Source organism: Didymella exigua (assembly GCF_010094145.1).
Source record: "Didymella exigua CBS 183.55 unplaced genomic scaffold M421scaffold_17, whole genome shotgun sequence".
NCBI lineage: Eukaryota > Fungi > Ascomycota > Dothideomycetes > Pleosporales > Didymellaceae > Didymella > Didymella exigua.
In genome coordinates, this window is record NW_022984791.1 from 1 (window position 1) to 4,365 (window position 4,365).

Consider the following 4,365-nt stretch of genomic DNA (forward strand, 5'->3'; position numbering starts at 1 on the left):
AGACAAAGCTAGTCTAGATTTGTCTAGGTCCTTCTAGACTAGGAAGAAAGTAGTCTAGTCCTTCCCCTACTTTCTTTACAATATTAACAGGAGCTGTTGTTACAGGCTCTAAGTGTTAAGGGAGACTAAAGGTAGTGCAGCAGGGCGACTAAGAGGGGACTAGTATTACCTAAGGAATTTGCGCAAAGGGCTAGTCTATCCCACCCTTTATTATCTTCTCTAGTAAGCACTACCTCTCTTCCTAGTACAAGGAGCCTAGTATACCTAATAACTAGGTTCTTAATGTCTCTAATAACAGCTAGACTAATAAAAAGCTTAGAGTTAAGTAGTTAAAGCACTTTAATAAGCACATAAAGGCGCGCACTGTTAGCAGCTATTAGCTGCTTATTCTAGACAGCTACAAGAGCTACAACTTAGTCAAATTCCACCAGTACTACAAGGAACACAAGATTATTACCCTGTGTATGCCTCCACATTTGTCGCACCTACTGCAGCCACTTGACGTAGGCTGTTTTGCCCTATTAAAGAAGGCCTATAGCCACCAAGCCAAGCGGCTGATGCGCAGCAAGATTACTCGCATCACCAAACTTGAGTTCTTGCTGTGCTTTAAAGCAGCTTTTGACGCCTTAATCGCAGAGAGCAACATCTAGGGAGGATTTAGAGGTGCTGGCCTAGTCCTACTTAACCTAGAGGCTGTCCTATTAAAGCTTGAAGTACAGCTGCGCACGCTAACGCCACCTACTATAGACAATAGTACGTAGGAGTCTAAAACACTAAGCAACACCCTAGAATTTAGGTCTTAATTAAAGCTAATTTAAGAGTAGATTTAGAGACACGCTAATAGCTTACTAATATCTATAGTTAACACTCTTAATTAGCTTACTAAAGGCGCAGAGCTAATAGCGCATTCACTAGTTTTAGTGCGCAACTAGGTTGCTAACCTACAGGCATCTAACAAGGCTGCTACACGTTGTAAATTACACAAAAGGAAGCAATTATAGCAAGAGGGGACTCTAGTCTTTGCTAAGGGAGTGCAGCTAACTACTCTAAAGGAGTTTAAGGCCTGTAGTGATAGGAAGAAGGCAAAGAAGAGGTCGCGTGTTGATAGGAGCACTCAGTCTCTAAGGCGCTGTGGCACATGTAGCAAGACAGGGCACAACGCGCGAACATGCAGTAAAGATACACAGAGTAACGTACCCCACGGGCGAGTCGGACACACGGGCGAGTCGGACACTTTTGCCAAGACCCTACTAAACCTCACCCTATTATGGCCCAAAACACCACACTCTGGCGCTGCAAGGTGCAGTACAGCTTAGAATATTATTTAGAGACTACTTCTGTATCATTCTTGCACATTTGCGCGTTGTGCCCAGTCTAATTGCACCATCTACAGCGTTGTTAGGAGGGCTTACCTACTTTAGCGCGCACCTGCTTCTTTAACTTCTTTCTATCACTACGTGCCCTAAACTCCTTTAGAGCTGCTATCTGCTGCCCTTCCTTAACTATAAGGGTCCCTTCCTTCTAGATTTGCTTTCTTTTGCGCGATTTACGTTCTGTGGCAGCTGCTAGAGCTGCGTAAAGCTCAGCGTTCTCCTATTGCGCCAAAACTAGCTTGTGCAATAGAATCGCTCCCCCCTTTGCGTAGTGCTCAAGCGCGCTCAGCACAGAATTAGGTAAGCTACCCTGCTGCTTCTTATACTTCTCTTAAATTAGAGTTAATTGCAACTAAAGTTCTAGGGTATTGCTAGGGGTTTGCAACTGCTAGGGCTTATTATTATTAGGGAGTTGTAGTAATAGAGTGCACAGCTTTATATTAAGCCCTATTATAACCTATTCTAGGTTAAAGGGGACTAGTCTAGCGCCTTAGAACCCTCCTTAGATATTGCTTAAGGTGAATACAGCATTATAGGCTACTTTAAAGCATTGTAGGAACTTAAGCTTTGTAATATAACGTACTCCACAAGCGAGTGACCGGCACAAGCGAGTGACCGGGTTTTGCCAAGACTACACCAACACTGTACCTACTTTGCAACATTACAGCACACAACAACAATATATTATACTATACAGTATATAGAACTAGTCTATAGTACTCTGCGCATCTTTACTACATGTTCGCGCGTTGTGCCCTGTCTCGCTACATGTGCCACAGCGCCTTAAAGACTGAGTGCTCCCATTAACGCGCAACCTCTTCTTTGCCTTCTTCCCATCACTACGGGCCTTAAACTCCTTTAGAGTAGTTAGCTGCACTCCCTTAGCAAAGGTTAGAGTCCCCTCTTGCTGTAATTGCTTCCTTTTGTGTGATTTACAACGTGTAGCGGCCTTGTTGGCTGCCTGTAGGTCAGCGACCTAGTTACGCACTAAAACTAGTGAATGCGCTATTAGCTCTGCGCCTTTAGTGAGCTGATTAAGAGCGTTAACTATAGACGTTGGTAAGCTATTAGCGTGTCTCTAAATCCTCTCTTAAATTAGCTTTAATTAAGACCTAAATTCTAGCGTATTGCTTAGTGTTTTAGACTCCTATGTACTGTTGTCTACAGTAGGTGGTGTTAGTGTGTGTAGTTGTACTTTAAGCTTTAATATTACAGCTTCTAGGTTAAATAGGACTAGGCCAGCACCTCTAAATCCTCCCTAGATGTTACTCTCTGTAATTAAGGCGTTAAAAGCTGCTTTGAAGCATGGCAAGAACTCAAGTTTAGTAATACGCGTGATCTTGCTATGCATCAGCCGCTCAGCTTAGCGGCCATAGGCCTTCTTCAACAGAGAAAAACAGCCCACGTTAAGTGGCTGTAGTAGGTGCGACGAGTGTGGAGGCATACACAGGGTAATAATCTTGTGTTCCTCGCAGTACTGGTGGAATTCAACTAAGTTGTGGCTCTTGTGGCCGTCCAGAATAAGCAGCTGATAGCTGCCAACAGTGCGCGCCTTTGTGTGCTTATTAAAGTGCTTCAACTACTTAACTCCAAGCTTATTGTTAGTCTAGCTATTATTAGAGACATTAAGAACCTAGTTGTTAGGTATACTAGGCTCCTTATACTAGGCAGAGAGGTGGTGCTTGCTAGAGAAGATAATGAAGGGTGGGATAGACCAGCCCTTCGCGCAGATGCCTTGGATAATGCTAGTCCACTCTCAGTCGCCCTACTGCACTGCCTTTAGTCTCCCTCAACGCTCAGAGCCTGTGACAACAGCTCCTGTTAATATAACGCCTATTATAAAGCTAGACTTGTTAAAGTTGTGGGTGTCTTTATCTTGTATACTATACTTAGCTTTAGTATTCTCTACTAGTTAGAACTAGTCCCTAATTACCTTAGGGTCCTTACATAGAGCTCTCTTATAGTTGTACTTACAATTAAATTTGACTTTAAGCTCTAGCCAACGTTTGACAAAGTTAGCAGCCCAGTTCTTGCCAACGTAGGGCTGGTGGCGCTCAGCAAGCAGAGAATTGGCCATATCCTCCACATTAGCAAGCTGGGGCGAGTATCCTCGCTTGTCTAGCTTTAATACATGCTAGACAATTACCTCCTCTTCAGTACTAGTCATCCTTATCATGTTGGGCTTGCAATTGCGTTGAGAGAGCTTTCCGTCGCGTTGTCGTCGTAGGGTGCTTTCTGACACCTTATAGATAGCTGCAGCGCGTGGCACAGTAAGATTCGCGTCTTGTTAGATAGCCTAGAGAGCAAGCTGTATGTCTGCTTTATTTGACAGCCTCTTCATGTTATTTTGTTGAGGTATAATAGGCAGAGTGAAGTTTGGTGTGGTCTTGGCAAAACCCGGTCACTCGCTTGTGCCGGTCACTCGCTTGTGGAGTACGTTAGTTAATCTAGTTATATATAAGGTCTTTAGCTTAGCGCCTATATACCTTCTTTAGAGGGGCAAAACAGCCTATATTAAGTGGCTGTAGGAGATGTAATAAGTGCAGAGGCATACATACAGTAATAATCTTATTATCCTTGCAGTATTCCTAGAAATCTAGTAAGTTATAGCTCTTATAACTATTAATAACTAGCAGACAGTAGCTACTAATAGTACGCTCCTTTGTATACGTGTTAAAGTGCTTTAACTAGTTAAGACTAAGTTTATTAGTAGTCTAGCTATTCTTAGAGACCCTAATAACCTAATTATATGTATCTAAGCTTCTTTTAACGCGTCTAACTAGCGTTTGTGGAGAGGCATTGGTGTAGTAAGGGTGTTTTGGTAGGGTCTTGGCAAAAGTGTCCAACTCGCCCGTGTGTCTGACTCGCCCGTGGGGTACGTTATAATTAATTATTAATCTTAATTAACGTACTCTATCACCGAGCCGGTCATATCACCGAACCGGTCACTTAAAATCCCACCAAAAAACACAGAAACCATACCCCTGCATCT